The sequence below is a fragment of the Petromyzon marinus genome, chromosome 10, assembly GCF_048934315.1.
Source record: "Petromyzon marinus isolate PM22_M1 ecotype Great Lakes invasive population chromosome 10, UKy_Petmar_22M1.pri1.0, whole genome shotgun sequence".
Lineage (NCBI taxonomy): Eukaryota > Metazoa > Chordata > Hyperoartia > Petromyzontiformes > Petromyzontidae > Petromyzon > Petromyzon marinus.
Genome location: NC_133676.1, coordinates 14,643,497 through 14,661,040, shown reverse-complemented (window position 1 = coordinate 14,661,040; position 17,544 = coordinate 14,643,497). Strand labels below are relative to the sequence as shown.

General features: G+C 43.1%; 1 long non-coding RNA gene across 3 annotated transcripts in view; it reads right to left on the bottom strand.

Annotated features, from left to right (window-relative positions):
* LOC116940849 (uncharacterized) overlaps positions 1-17,544 on the bottom strand; it is a 129,398-nt gene that overhangs the window by 29,979 nt on the left and 81,875 nt on the right. The window contains exon 2 of one of the 3 annotated variants that reach the window (XR_012941429.1): positions 5,443-6,073. This is a non-coding gene — a long non-coding RNA (uncharacterized LOC116940849). Of the gene's footprint in view, positions 1-3,409; positions 3,847-5,442; positions 6,074-17,544 lie in introns of those variants that run through there. The other 2 variants (XR_012941428.1, XR_012941430.1) reach the window with 2 other exon arrangements.

Here is a 17,544-nt window from a genome sequence, read left to right as displayed (position 1 = left end):
TTGACGTCACATTTTCAGATCAATCTGGAATATACGTATATATCCAGGCCCATTTAAAATATATTTTCTTGCTTTCGTTTGAAATTCAGCAAGATAGATGTTGCCCTTCTTTCGCGCCGTATGTAGCCAACTGTGCTAATCGGAGGTGCAGGGGAAGGACAACAAACTGAACATAAAAAAAACTGCTCTCATGAAATGAGTTCAGATTTAAAAGTACAAGGCTCCAATGGTTTCCTAATATTGGAAGAACGTTCCAGATGGCCGCAGAAGCATCTGAAAGCACGTGATGCAGTGACCGTCTTTGTTCAATGGCTAGCCAAAAGCCGCTGCGAGGATGACCAGAGGTCCTCGTTTATGGTACACTAGCGGTAAGTACCCGGCGTTGCCCAGGTCAAAAAAATATTTTAGAACTACTCTTAAAAACCTTACATATACATACACAGATTCTAAGATATCGTGAAAGCCCAGTGGGCCATTTGTCCATTTCACCACCAACAAAATAATAGGAGTCTAAAAAGTAATAGAAAGTGTGGGGTAAATAGTTGATCTAAAAGGTTTCCGAAAATTGTGGACACCCCCCCCCCTCAAAAAATATATTTACCCTCGCGTAGGTATCTATACCTACATACAACAGAGTAAGTAGTATCTGACTCCAGTAGGGACTCACCGTAGTAGTATGTACTGACTGTATAGTAGTATATACTGACTGTATCAGTATTGACTGACTGTAGTGGTATATACTGACTGTTTTAGTATCTTCTAACTCTATATAGTAGTATCTACCAACTCGATAGCAGTATCTACTATCACTACAGCAGTGCATACCGACTGAGGTGGTATCTGCTATCACTACAGCAGTGCATACTGACAGTGGTGGTACCTGCTATGATTACATCAGTGCATACTGTGGTGGAACCTGCTATGATTACAGCAGTGCATATTGTGGTGGTACCTGCTATTACAGCAGTGCATACCGACTGTGGTGGTACCTGCTATGATTACAGCAGTGCATGCTGACTGGTGGTACCTGCTATGATTACAGCAGTGCATACTGCTGTGGTGGTACCTGCTATGATTACAGCAGTGCATATTGTGGTGGTACCTGCTATGATTACAGCAGTGCATACTGACTGGTGGTACCTGCTATGATTACAGCAGTGCATACTGCTGTGGTGGTACCTGCTATGATTACAGCAGTGCATTTTGTGGTGCTACCTGCTATGATAACAGCAGTGCATAAGGACTGTGGTGGGACCTGCTATGATTACAGCAGTGCATATTGTGGTAGTACCTGCTATGATTACAGCAGTGCATACTGACTGGTGGTACCTGCTATGATTACAGCAGTGCATACTGCTGTGGTGGTACCTGCTATGATTACAGCAGTGCATTTTGTGGTGCTACCTGCTATGATAACAGCAGTGCAAAAGGACTGTGGTGGAACCTGCTATGATTACAGCAGTGCATACTGTGGTGGTACATGCTATCACTACAGCAGTGTATACTGACTGTGGTGGTTCCTGCTATCACGACAGCAGTGTATACCGACTGTGGTGGTACCTGCTATCACGACAGCAGTGTATACCGACTGTGGTGGTACCTGCTATCACGACAGCAGTGTATACCAAATGTGGTGGTACCTGCTATCACGACAGCAGTGTATACTGACTGTGGTGGTACCTGCTATCACTACAGCAGTGTATACTGACTGTGGTGGTACCTGCTTTCACGACAGCAGTGTATACCGACTGTGGTGGTACCTGCTATGATTACAGCAGTGCATACCGACTGTGGTGGTACCTGCTATCAGGACAGCAGTATATACCGACTGTGGTGGTACCTGCTATGATTACAGCAGTGCATACTGCTGTGGTGGTATCTGCTATTACAGCAGTGCATACTGCTGTGGTGGTACCTGATATGATAACAGCAGTGCATGCTGACTGTGGTGGTATCCTGCTTTCACTACAGCGGTGCATACTGACAGTGGTGGTACCTGCTATGATTACATCAGTGCATACTGTGGTGGAATCTATGATTACAGCAGTGCATACCGACTGTGGTGGTACCTGCTATGATTACAGCAGTGCATACTGACTGTGGTGGTACATGCTATGATTACAGCAGTGCATGCTGACTGGTGGTGCCTGCTATGATTACAGCAGTGCATACTGCTGTGGTGGTACCTGCTATGATTACAGCAGTGCATACCGACTTTGGTGGTACCTGCTATGATTACAGCAGTGCATACCGACTGTGGTGGTACCTGCTATGATTACAGCAGTGCATACTGACTGTGGTGGTACCTGCTATGGTTACAGCAGTGCATGCTGACTGGTGGTACCTGCTATGATTACAGCAGTGCATACCGACTGTGGTGGTACCTGCTATGATTACAGCAGTGCATGCTGACTGGTGGTACCTGCTATGATTACAGCAGTGCATACTGCTGTGGTGGTACCTGCTATGATTACAGCAGTGCATATTGTGGTGGTAACTGCTATCACTACAGCAGTGTATACCGACTGTGGTGGTACCTGCTATCACGACAGCAGTGTATACCGACTGTGGTGGTACCTGCTATCAGGACAACAGTGTATACCGACTGTGGTGGTACCTGCTATGATTACAGCAGTGCATACTGCTGTGGTGGTACCTGCTATGATTACAGCAGTGCATACTGCTGTGGTGGTACCTGATATGATAACAGCAGTGCATGCTGACTGTGGTAGTATCCGGCTTTCACTACAGCATTGCATGCTGTGATGGTATCCTGCTATGACTACAGCAGTGTATACCGACTGTGGTGGTTCCTGCTATTACAGCTTTCACTACAGTAGCACATGCTGACCCATTCACTCATCATACACTAATTCACACATACACTCACTCACACTACCACTGACTCACTCACACATCATACACTGGGAGTGTCATGCTGCCAGCTATGGCTTCTAGTTTGCTCGTACATGTTATTTATATCGTTTATTGTTAAATGAGAATCACAGTTCATATGATTACTGTTGTTACGTTGTTTTTGAAGCTTTTTTGGTGATTTAGAAAACATACGGTTAATCTATCTCATGGTTGGTATTTTTTGACTTGCATCACACTGGGATTTGAGCACACAGCGTTGTAATACGGTGTTTTTTTAAAAGATTTGCTGGTTTATCCAGGATATTTCTGTTGCGCATCATCACTTCAAGACGATTCTAAAGTAATCTACAACCTTCGATTCATTTCCGCGATTTAAAGAATCGATTCCTGGCGCGCTCGGGTTTTATTATATTTTAAGTTAATGAGTTATCTTTTCATTTGTATGTTATGTTTTTAAGTTTTCAGACGTTTTAAAATATATATTTCCCCGCTAGTAGCAGTATATATCGACTCTATAGCACAAAGTACTCACCTGACAGATTGCCGTGACGAGGCCTAGTCCCGTGCAGAGCCTCCGGCCTCGCCTAGATTGCCCGGCCGGCTGGGGCTTGGGCCGCTACCACCCCCCCCCCCCACCCCCCGCGCTACAATAATCCTATTTAATCGCTATATTTTTTGTATTTTCCGACCCTTTAATAGTAAGTGCACACATTGGGGTGGAGGGGAAGAGAAGAGGACGTCACACTTTGATGAATTTACCTCAGCGTTGCGTGTAAACTTTTTGCATTTTGAATGAGAAATGGCGTCCCCCCTCCAGCGACGGCGCGAGTGCGTTGCCAGGGGCAACAACTCGTGTCTGTGCGTTGCCGGGGGCAACAACTCGCGTCTGTGCGTTGCCAGGGGCGAAACTCGTGTCGGCGTTTCGCGCATGCGCAGCAGCGAGCCGGGCGGCAAAAGTAAATAAATAAATATAACTCGCACTACATCGTTAATTTGACCACTTTAAAGGTGACGGACGGGAAAACTAAATAGCCTATGCCGAGCAGGGGGCTCGGGGCGTGCCGCCCGGCAAAAAAAATTCCACGCGAACCCCGCGGTCCGAGAGCCAAATCCATCGCAAGCGAGCGTACACAGACAGACGGACAGACGGAGAGACAGACGGACAAAAATGAGTTTTATAGGTTAGATTTACATTTAAAAATATGTTAACAATTTTACATACTATTTACATTTTACATACTTCACAGATGAAGACAGTCAGCCATAGCCAGAAGAAAAGAGGGAATTTGTTTGTCTTGTGAATGGTGCCACAGGGTCTGTAATGCCTACTTCACTCCAACGCTGTCCTCGTGACAGTACGGTCCCCTTCACCTGATGAAGGCCACTTGTGTTGTGGCCGAAACGTCGTGATTTTTGTTGTTTTATTTTTTACCTACGTGACTTTACCGAATAGAACCAAAGAGTATGGATCCTTGCAGTCACGAAAGCTTCAAATCTAAAATTCATAGCAAACAGTTCACTCCAGTGATCCCTCAGTGTCCTTGGGTGGCTGTGAATATTTCACTGAACTGCCGACTTCATGCAATGAGCATTTTGACCACTAGGATATCCACAATGACATCAATAGCATTACTATCAAAGGAATATTAAATTTACGCGTAAATATAAATGCGCTGTTTGCCAATAAACAAAAAAACATTACCATTAGCAAAGCAACGACAATTTCGCCCCCCCCCCCCTCCAAAGTTTATAGCAGTGTACCTGAAGTACTTTTGTGTATGGTTTAAGCATGAATCTAGGCATTTACATAGACCAATAAATATAATCCACGTCAAAATGCACTGTATATACACTTGCCTGCAACATAACAGCATTTACAAAATAAATTATAATTTGCAGTTAATATGTTTCTGGCAAGCAGTGTTTGTGTCTTTGTGTGCAAGCCCAGTTGGCATTTTATATTTTAACCACTTTATTCACCGAATTTGATGAAGCATTTCATCTCCAAAAGACACAATCATGAGGTCTTTCTGCCACTGAACAAAACCTTGGAGAGGCAGGGAATTGTAGCCTTGATTACATTCGACCGTCTCATTTCAAACTCAATTTTTGTAATTTACTTGTACAATAACATTGATTTAGGTTTCAAAAAGCTGGCAGGTCAAGGCTCTGTGATTTTTTTTATATATATTTGCATTCCGTGTGCATGAAAAAAAATAACCAGCAGCCACTCTACAGTTGCAACTTCTGACCTTCTCTTTTGTTGCAGTTATCTCATTCAAATTTCTGTTTATTTTTACTGTCATCATGCCACGCTCTGGACCTCCTATTGTAAGCGATGCTTGAGCACAGAATTCCAATTTCCTGCTGGCGCTTGAGCAACAAGCGAGGGCCTTGACATCCTGCTTTTACAGACAAGTCAACCTGGTAATTGGCCCTCTCTTGTCAGCACTCTCCCGCCTTCGCCTCTCTCTCCCTTCCACCCCCTCCCTAAAACGTCCACCTCCTCCCTGCACCACCCCAATCTCCCTTTCGTGCAGTCCCAAACCACTCTGAGTGCCTTACCTTATTATTGTGCAAATCAAGGTAAAACAAAAACAACAACAGATGCTTGTATCGTTTTCTAAAGAAGCTGCAAATGTTGAGCTGCAAGAAAGAAAAAAAATGAAATAGCGAGCAGAAATATTCATGCATTTTACTAATATTAAGACAGTATGTAAAAAAATGTAAACGGTCAGCCTAAAACAGGCAGGCCATTCAAAGCAGGTGTCAAATTCGGACTAATAAGCATTCATTTACTGTCAGGTCTTGATGCTCATTTTAAACAACACGTAATTTTTGGCTCCCTGTGACATATAGAACACTCCCCTTTGTATAATTTCAAAGGGACAATTATGGCCTTGAGATGGGTGTAATATGGCCCTTTGCTGAACAAGCCCCCTTGAACCCGGTGTTTATAACTTGCAGGGCTCAATGATCAATACACACACACACGCTACTGTAACACCCACGCCATAGGGCAGAGCTCAAATCAGGATAGGGGGCTCTTGCTATTATTGCGATTATCATTATCCTTTTACCTTTACTGGAGACAGAAGAGGGTGTGTTTTTGGCATGCAGATTACCGTCGCTTCTACTTCTTGCGCTCGTAGAGAAGAACGGCAAGGGTCATGTGCGTCACGCAAACCTGCCCGCTCTGTGAAGAAAAAAAACAGCGGATGAGGTGCTCACATTAAATGGATGGTAAATAAATACACAGAGCCTCCCTGAGCTGTGTATTATTACAACGATGAGGGTAGTTTATATACTATGCAACTTTAACTGACCTATGTTTTTCCTTTTAAACTATACACTATTTTTTTATTTTATCAAGTAAGGTCCACTGAGCTGTACAGTGAGGGAAAAAAGTATTTGATCCCCGGCTGATTTTGTACGTTTGCCCACTGACAAAGAAATGATCAGTCTATAATTTTAATGGTAGGTTTATTTGAACAGTGAGAGACAGAATAACAACAAGAAAATCCAGAAAAACGCATGTCAAAAATGTTATAAATTGATTTGCATTTTAATGAGGGAAATATTTATTTGACCGCCTCTCAATCAGCAAGATTTCTGACTCCCAGGTGTCTTTTATACAGGTAACGAGCTGAGATTAGGAGCCCACTCTTAAAGGGAGTGCTCCTAATTTCAGCTTGTTACCTGTATAAAAGACACCTGTCCACAGAAGCAATCAATCAATCAGATTCCAAACTCTCCACCATGGCTAAGACCAAAGAGCTCTCCAAGGATGTCAGGGACAAGATTGTAGACCTACACAAGGCTGGAATGGGCTACAAGACCATTGCCAAGCAGCTTGGTGAGAAGGTGATAACAGTTGGTGCGATTATTTGCAAATAGAAGAAACACAAAATAACTGTCAATCTCCCTCGACCTGGGGCTCCATGCAAGATCTCACCTCGTGGAGTTGCAATGATCATGAAAACGGTGAGGAATCAGTCCAGAACTACACAGGAGGATCTTGTCAGTGATCTCAAGGCAGCTGGGACCATAGTCACCAAGAAAACAATTGGTAACACACTTCACCGTGAAGGACTGAAATCCTGCAGCGCCCGCAAGGTCCCCCTGCTCAAGAAAGCACATATACATGCCCGTCTGAAGTTTGCCTATGAACATCTGAATGATTCAGAGGACAACTGGGTGAAAGTGTTGTGGTCAGATGAGACCAAAATGGAGCTCTTTGGCATCAACTCAACTTGCCGTGTTTGGAGGAGGAATGCTGCATATAACCCCAAGAACACCATCCCCACCGTCAAACATGGAGGTGGAAACATTATGCTTTGGGGGTGTTTTTCTGCTAAGGGGACAGGACAACTTCAACGCATGAAAGGGACGATGGACGGGGCCATGTACCGTCAAATCTTGGGTGAGAACCTCCTTCCCTCAGCCAGGGCATTGAAAATGGGTCGTGGATGGGTATTCCAGCATGACAATGACCCAAAACACACGGCCAAGGCAACAAAGGAGTGGCTCAAGAAGAAGCACATTCAGGTCCTGGAGTGGCCTAGCCAGTCTCCAGACCTTAATCCCATAGAAAATCTGTGGAGGGAGCTGAAGGTTCAAGTTGCCAAACGTCAGCCTCGAAACCTTAATGACTTGGAGAAGATCTGCAAAGAGGAGTGGGACAAAATCCCTCCTGAGATGTGTGCAAACCTGGTGGCCAACTACAAGAAACGTCTGACCTCTGTGATTGCCAACAAGGGTTTTGCCACCAAGTACTAAGTCATGTTTTGCAGAGGGGTCAAATACTTATTTCCCTCATTAAAATGCCAATCAATTTATAACAGTTTTTTACATGCGTTTCTCTGGATGTTTTTGTTGTTATTCTGTCTCTCACTGTTTAAATAAACCTACCATTAAAATTATAGACTGATCATTTCTTTGCCAGTGGGCAAACGTACAAAATCAGCAGGGGATCAAATACTTTTTTCCCTTACTGTATAGCTCTTTTTCAGAAGCGATCTGGCCACAAATGATAGCTCAACGAAGTGGATTATCACGTGGAAATTTATAGGAGCCAAATTTTCTAAACGCATGTTTCAACAATGTGGAGGGGAAAAACCGGAGGACCTGGAGAAGAATCCACGCGACAACGGGGATAGAAACATGCAAACTCCAAATATATACAGTTGTCAGGGTCGGGATCGAACCCACGAACATCCCGCATGCCAGGCGAGGATGTGAACATCTAGTCACCATGGCGCCCTAATGTTGGTATGAATAAGTCCAAATTGTATCTCACTGAACTGTGCCTAGAGTGCTTCACTTGAAATTTGAAAGCAGCAAGTTCACATCCCAGTTATGGATCAGCTCTGGCTGTCATTATCATCATCATCATCATCTTAGGGATGATGGTCAAAATAATAGTGGTCATCCGATGGAAATACTGACCCCACAATGGGAATATGGAATGTCTGCTGCTGACTCAGGGCCATCAATAAACACGAGTACTTCCCCAGGACTTGAACAGGAAAGTGGTGTGGGGTAAGTAATAAAGAATTTAAAATAACCAAATATCATAGAGCTGATACATACATAGACAAGATTTGGTGAAAGCAAAGTAGAAATGTCACTATCATCTGCAGATTTGGTAATTTGTCACAAATAAAATCAGCAGAAGCTATTTTTTGTTGCCCAAAAAAATGCGATGATTTTATAATAATGGAATACATTTACTTTGTTCAAGCACTTACATACTCCTTATAAGTTAAGCGCAGTTTAGAAAATAGATATTTCGCATTGACAAGCGTTCTCTAGATTCTTAATTAAGGACGTGTGAAATGACTGTATTGGGTATGTAAGTTTTAATTGTGAGCACACACAATGTTGGTATGGAAAAAAATATCCCATGAGAAAAATTATCTGGCTTCTCAGCCAAGAAAGTTGTAAACCTACTTATGGGAATTTTAGTTTATTTTAAAGTGCATTGAATATTATGTGAGGTGCATTTACAAAGACCCTTAACAGATTGTGAAAAAGTGTGAGATTCAGAGCCAAACAATACATTTTCATGAAAAAAAATCGCTTTAATATAAATCGCATGTATAACCATAGCAGTCTCCCATCTATAACACGTGAATAAATGTGCAGTTTACTAAAGACTTGTAGACTTTTGTTGTTTTCACTGCACAAGCACAGAAGCCGCAAAACCACACCACTATCTGAATGACCCATGTCACCGTATGATATATATACATGAACAAGTTGGAGGAGCGGTGGTGCAGTGGTTAGCACACTGCACTATAAACCTAGCGACCCGAGTTCAATAACTGGCCAAAGCTAAGTGGGATTATCTGCACAGGGTGTGGTCCTCCTCTTCACCAACCTACACCTGACTAGCATGTTGAAGTATGGTTAACTGCCCCCCCCCCACCCTAATGTTTAACACAGCCTAAGGGGGCCTTCATCTCGAAATAGATCGAGAAAGGGCTGCACATTTTACATAAGACGTTTGAATTAAATATAATAATAGTAGTAATCGCATTATTTCACAAGTTATTGAATACAATGTTGGGTTAGGATTAGAATTAGGGATATGTCATGAGCTGAATAGTTGCACAGGAAGGAAAAAAATCAAACTGGGTGGCAATAGTGCATCACCGATATTGCAAATGTAGATGGATAAAAGTAGTCTGCTCGTGCACGCATCTGATCTGCCCTGTTTAGCACTGTCACTAGTGTGTTGTAAGTCAACGCATGCAATAATGGATGTTATTTTATCCAGCAGTGGATTGAGAATAACATATGTACAGCTTTAGCATGAGAATTGTAACAATAATTTAGATTTATATACCATCACAAATTGGCACTTCTGCATAAATGTTTATAAATGTATAAAATCTATAACTCTTGAGAACGCGATGTATATAACAAAAAAATAAAACAATGTAAATCCCACAAATACACACAATTCTATCTTAAAATCTATCCAAAACTTCTCATATTGCATCAAAAATTATTCCATATTTTAACTAATAATTGGAAAGGTTGTGAGCTTTAATCCAGGTTGTGGATCAGCTCAGCCCATCATCTCCCAAGAGGTAAATAACATGAGCATCAATTTGGTGGGAAATCCACACTGGTCATCCGATGGAGACACTGGCACCTGCCATAGGAATTATGAATTTCCATCGCAGGCTCCAGGCCACCAATGGGTGTGACCGTTACAACAATGCTCGTTTGAACATAAAGACACTTTGATTTTCAATTTTGAATATTAAAAATAGGTTTTCATACATTGCCCTATATTTTAATTGCCTCAGTCATTCTTAACTATTTCTCATCAGCGGTAGGATCATGACAATTCCCAAGCAAGAGTTAGGCAGGACCGAGAATCTATGCTGGTGTGTGAGGCTTGGAGAATGTGCCGTCATTCAGGATTCAATTTCATTTCATAGAATGGCCAAATAAGCATTCTTATTCAGCAGTGACATCAAGCAAAATTGTAGACTACGTAGCATGGATGATATAATAGACATTTGGCCTTTTAGTATGTGTTATAGTGTGGAAAGATGAATAATGAAATAAATAACTTCTGCGGAAAGACTAATTTTGCAATAATATAAAATATATGGATTTTAACTGGATAGATGCCATATCAGAGTTTTTTTTTTATCAACAGTTAATTTCAGTGGCAAAATTATTAACATGCAATGTCTTTGAGGACTATTTTTATTCTATGTTAATAGTCACTTCATAGCAGAAACACAATTTAGTTTTGCATAGCATCCTAAATGGGATGTTATCTCTAGACTGTATGGACTAGTTCCTTTTGGTGCATCAGACATTCAGAAATGCTATCTTCAATGCCTCTTCCTGCTAGACTTTAAGACTTGTGTGCAGTGCACAACCATATGAGTTGCATATGAAGAGGAGATTAAACATTTGTGGGAATATGAACCAAGGCTAAAAGGATAGGTACTTGGATTTTTATAAAGACTTATATTTGAGTAAAATGTCAGCAGTTTTACATTAGTGCACACCTTTAAACAGCATCTGTTTTTTAACCACCATGTAACTAATGCGTGTTAAAACATTTTGGATGCATACATTGGAGCACCGCCAAAGACATAAGATGTAAATTGGTTCAAGCTGCATGGAAAATTCAACGCAATAATATTAAGGGTTCCTTATCCATGCCGTAATATATAAATGTGTGTTATGGAAGAAATACAAGGTGCGGGGATGCAGGGAGCGAGGGGCGGGATGGAGCTACCACAGAACGGTCCGTGTCGTATCCCTGCTCGGCTGGATGGGAGCTTCTAGAGACAGTAATAGGTGCCACGAGCACGAGCGTCTCCGGAAGGGATGGTCAGGGCCAGCAGGTCAGAAGGAAAATCTCAGGTGTCCGGTTTCATAAAGTGTCATATACGCTTCGTGCTGCCGTTTCCAGAATGCACGCGCATACACACATTGGTACAATTACACAGATCACCTCCCCCCCACACCCCTCCCTCCATGCGGTCATAGAAACTGATGGGGGCAAGTGTTGCTAATGAGGACATATCTACGGACTAAAATCCCCATATACCCCGAACAGACTGTTGGGGAAGGTGCTTTTATCAAGCAACAATGCGTTTGAAAAAAATCCTCAGAACAAATACTGGAGCATGCATGCACACGTGTAAGTTGGTAGATAACATCAAGCATGACATCAACGTTTGCAGGAACGTCCTGGGGCGCATCAGCCGATGTGATGCGAACTGCTGCGCTGCCATCCTGACGCTGATCTACATCGTGGCAGAGTAGTGCACTCCACCATGGTCACGGAGCTCGTACACAGCCTGCTAGGTGCACAATGAAATAACACAATGCGCACCATAACCAACACCGATCCCCTGGCTCCCGGTTATGGCGAAGATTCTGCCACTAAATTTCGACACAGACGCGCAAACTGCAAGGGAGTTTACACGTGTTATTGCCAGCGACAACCTTCCCATCAACCAAGACCTCTACAATGTACCTCACCGCCGACTCTAATCCCGTTTCCCCTTCTGTGAACACGCAGTAACCATCCTAGAATCTCACCCAGATCTAGGAAGAACGCTGTCGAACAGAGTGGAACAACACAGACGTGCAGAATAAACACCTCATTCAAGACACAAACATCACACCTTCCTGGATTTGACATTCCTCAACGACACTGGTGTAACCATCGACCGCATCAGAACATCAACAGACCGATGCAGACATCTCCTTCATTTATGGCAAATAAAAGGCAAGCCACGGTTTGAATACCGCCAAGCAATCAAAACTATGGACCATGTCGTAAATGTGCTCATTTAGCAAAGAAATAGCTCAAATTAAACAAACTCTCTCCTGATGCCCTCTCCTGGCTAGCAGACCTCGACATTGGCATTAGAATCAAACATTGTTGCTTGCCTTCAACTACCCAGCAACACCACCTTTTGTCTCTTGCTTCAACAGTCTAGGAGCAGGGTCATACAAACGTTCAGATCCATAACCACGGATTATAAACCTTGCATCCCTTCCCTGCACCGAATAAATAATTATCACGTAAAGAGCCCGTACTTGTCTCGTCATACAAAGTCTTGGTATGCCTGCACAGGTGTACAATGTTTATTTCAGAGCATTCCATTAGGTGTGAAGAGTTACAAGAGAGGGCGGGTGGCGGCGGGCAGGAGTTAGAGTAGGTCGAAGAGCCAACTGGGTAATTCAATCTGCCCTTCCTCCAACCCTCTCCTTTGGTTACGGGTCTGGATCAGGTAGTCTCGAGCCACCTGTCTCGGTTGTTTTGGGGAGGCAGGAGAAGGCCCCCCAGGGTTGGGCAGAGGAGGGCGGAAACGACAGCTGACAGGGACGGCAGCAGATGGCTCACCCCGCGGAATGTTTATCCTCCAATCTGCCACCACGCAACTCTGCCAAGTCGCACGCTCGCCCGTGTCTGCACGTTTCACTTCTGCGATAAGAACCTGACGGGGTGAAACCCGCCACGTCGGTGCCGCACGAGGGGCATTGCGAGGACCCCCGCGGTGGATCCAGCGGCTGTCGTGACCTGGGAGCGTCGGAGAGGCTGTGGGTTGTGGTTTTAAGGCTGAGTGAAAAACACAGAGAGGGGTTGCGAACAATCCAGCGGAGCGCTGTAAAGGAGTGGATGGGTTGCAAGGTGGGGAGGGGGGGGGTGTAAGGCCGTGCCAGGGGGGGGGGGGGGCTCCTTTAAGTAAAAGGCAATGGAAGCCGTAATAACAGCAGCTGGGACCATTTGGCACAAAACCTCAGGAGCAGCCGAGAATTGTGCCCCACGAGGGCCTGGTTCACTTTAACCCCTGGACGGGCGGCAACACAAATGCCATCCAAACTGCCCACCCTTAAAGAAGCGGCCACAAAGTAATATCGCAGCATATTATTATTCATGCGTTGACCTACTCAGTACGTCGACGCCTCGTATGTGCGCGTCCGCGATTGTATCCGTTGTGCACGTGTGTTTTGTGAGGAGCAATGCTTATTGGTCGTATTCTGTAGGATGATACACGGTATCTTTGGTTTTGTGGGAAGTTGGTGGCATAGTGTACTACGCTACGATCACAGTGACCCAGGTTAGAGTCCAATCGGGGCAAATCGCCGGGGGACATTTGTGCTTGAACTTGGTGGTGGTGGGGGAGGGGGCCTCTCTAGGTATACTCAGCCTAAAGTGAATAACCTGAAATGGCCATGTCATTGGGCTGTGCTGAGCAGTCGTCCGTGATGAGTAATGGTGTTGGCCACACCACCTCATCGTGCTCTCTCCGAGCCTCGCATCACTTGTCACTGCAAAAGTCCATGGGGCGATAAGCAATGCGTGTTAGGAAGGATGGTCAAAACATTTGGAAACACATTGCCACATAAACCTAATCGCATGCCTATCTGGACATGGCATCTTGATGTATTACTCAAAGGAGGCAATGTGTGCATTTGTGTTAAGTGCAAGCCTGCATGCTTTTAATATTACATTCTAAAAACCTTTTTTAACACATTACACACAGACAAAAAAACTATGGATTTCAATATAATTTGATAGCAATGTTTAAAATGTCATGGACATTATAAGTGCCATAAATGTAATGTTGAAATGTTATTGTAAACAAGCAATTATTTTTAATGGCACATAGCCATGTTCGCTATAGTGTATGCATTATACTCTTGATGTCATTCAATATCGGTTCCCAACCATAACACATGGATTTATTTATTTTGAATTTGTGTATCGGAAAACGGCGATTCTCTCTCCAAGTGCAGGAGCCAACCCTTATGCCGAACACAAACACCGAGCAGCTATCACTAAAAAAAAAATCTACTCACTGGAACACAACTGGACCGCAAAGTCACTCTCCACTATGGAAGAACTTCAGCATTGACCCACACCAGCAAAACTAAAATAATCAGTTCAGTGAACAATATACATTTACAAGTATCTGTGTGGTACAAAGGAATGCGATGCTCATTTTTGTGTGTGGCAGGGGAATGCATTATTAATAGCTTGTGGTTAATTTAGCCACAGCACACACACACAATGGTGTACCCTTGTGCTCAGTGCCATGGGTTTTTAAACAGCGTGCAGACAATGCAGCTCGGGCTTGTGCCCCATACGACGCCGGGGCTCCGCCCAGCGCACGGCAAGCGCCAAGCTGCGATTTTGTCTTCGGACCCAGAGCTTGGAGGCAGGCGCCGCGACCTCTGACCCTTCCCTGCTGCCACAGTTCACGAGCGATGGTCGCAGCCAAAAAAACAAAATGACACAAGAGCTTACTGTGTTTGACTGCGAATCACAATGGAGCCCTATTGGCCCAACGATTCGTCTTCTCCTCCTCCTCTTTTGTTTTGCGTGCATTAAACATTAAAAGCACAGGTTGTGGCTGACTCATGGAATAACGTTCAGCCCCTTGTCAATCCGTTGCTGAAGACCCCTTCTTCGGATCAGGTCTGTTTGACCATACTTCACCGCGCTGGTCCGTCCGTGGTTGGCGTTGTCGCCCGGGACTCGCCCCTCAGATATTAGCCATGAACAGGAATCAACCTCAGGCTGCTTTATGTATCGACACATATAATTGTTTCTTACGTTCCCTAGTTGCGTATGTGTTGGATGAAACCAGAGTATCCACATGAAATCATACACTATGGAGATAATGCTGAAATGCCACACAAATGAGTCAAAAATCTACTTGCTGTACTGCCTCCTGTATGCAGCTTGCTCATCTGCAAGCGTGTCTAATGATGGCCCTCTGTGTAATCCACAAGCCCTACCTTGAATCACCATTGTGTTACAAAGAACTCGTAACAAAACTGTCATTTTGGGAGAGAAAAATAATACATTTGTATATAATTAATATATTCATGAATGATGTATAACTAAGACACATAGAAATACACATGTGTTGACTCGAGTCACAAGCCACTACCAACAGGGAAAGCAGGTTTTAACATACGTTTCATAAAAAAAAATAACATAGCATAGTGTACGCCACATGTTACGGAGTATGACTTATTGAATTATGACAGAAGGTTTGTACTACCGTTCCCTAGAAGCTGTAACCCGCGGCGATTTAAAACATGATGAACTCCGTACCCCAGATCCACCGACACTTAATTATTTCATTAAAACTGTCCGATTTTTTTTTATTATGTGCGACAGTTAAAAAAACTATATATATCGCCAAAGGTAAAAAGCCAAGCAAAAACATATTAGCGGTATTCACTTCATTTCATTGTTGCTAGCCCATTTTGTACCGACAGGCAGAGCAAACCCTAAGGCGGGCAATCCCAATTTAAAGCCACATTAGATTAAGCAATACCTTGCCACCACGGTGACTTGCCAGATCTTTTCTAAGAGGTTTTTTTTTAAATTCTCTACTCTCTCTTTAAACCTCATTTATTTTGCCTATGTTCACAATGGTCACTTGAACTTGAGATAGGATCCAATTGTTTATCCCCCCCCCATTGCCTTATTTGCACGGCCTTTTTTTGACAGCCTCTGTTGACCTAAAAGTAAGGCACCTTGCATTGAGCTAGAAAACAACGGGAGTTTAACACGTAGGCTTTCGTGACCAATATTATCCATAATAAAGGTTTTTTTGGGTGAGATTGCATAAATATATAAATGTGTCGTTAAACCCGCCACCACCCGACACAGCCAACTAGTAAGGGTTGTCATGTAAAAAGAACGTGCCAATTCGTCACGAGTACAACGGGAGTTCGTTTTGCTTTTAAAATATGAGATAATTGAATACGGCGTGTTTTTAATCATAACTTTTAACTTGGTCCATGTAAATTCATATTATTTGATATGAATATTCTATTATTAGACTGTCTGCTATCTTTTTAATGAGAATGCCCTGTTTATACCCACTACATGCTTATACTATACTATAAGCAATTTAATTGCAAAAATCCTGCTTAACCAGACAATACACTTAACACGAGTATTGTGTTTTTTTAAAATCAAGATTCGCTTTGTTTTGGAATGGAATATTAATTGCAGTGAGTAGCTATGAAGTCAGATTATTTGCGTGCATTTCCAAAAGTCTGCTGTAATGCTTCCTGACAGCCACGTGTACCAGTAGCGTCAATTCCCATACTATGGCCTCCTAGCACTTAAACAAAAGTGAGTCTAAAATTAGTTTTATGTTAATGTGCTTAATATCCAAGTGTCATAGTGTATGAACGTGAACGGATGAGCACGGCAAGATGCAACTATTATGAAAATGTATACAAGCATGTAGAATGCATTAATTCTGGGGATCAGTGGCACAGTGGTTAGCACACTGTGTTACTTTTCCGTTGTCCTGAGTTTGATTCCTGACCGTGGCTAAAACCAGCAGTGAGTAATATATAAACCCATCTTGTCGCCCCCGACACAAATCCATGCTGACCAACATGGTAATATAGGTCAAACAAAGTAAAAGTATGGTCAAACATTACCGAAGTGACGTGGAGAGGCCTTCATCCAGCAGTGGATTGATAAAGGGCTGGTAATTACCGTAATGCATAATTGGTGAAAAGTATCAATATATATAAAACACTAATATGCACATTTTAATTCATATATAAAAAGCAGACAAAGTTAAACGTTTTATAAAAGGTCATATGATACATTAAATTAGATAACCTCCTATTGTATGGAATACGTACATACATAACAAGACAGCACTTTAATATGAGAAGCAAGTCGAGTTAACATAAAAACGAAAATAACGTTAAAGAAATTAGCATAAAACAGCTGTACAAGATAACAATTTGAGTAAGATAATACAGCACAATCTACTACAATAATATGCAATGAGGTGTGCTCAGATAAGTTTATAACATGTATCACGAGACAAAAATATAAAATAAGGCAAAATACACTTTACATTGGACGAGTCTAAATAAGACATGGTAGAATGCAATGAGGCGATGCCGGAGAGAGGCTCGGGTGTGGGATATGTTAATGACAGGGGTCAGCTTAGATTAAGAACATTTGGGCCAGCCGTGAAGCAGCCCAGTGGACTAGCCCAGGACCACGACCCATGTGTCTTCCTCACGGCTAATGTGAACAGGGCCTAGCAATGAGATGCAGGCGAGGGGACAGTTGGTAACCAATTATGCTAAGCGCCTGCACGGATGCTAGCCAAGAGA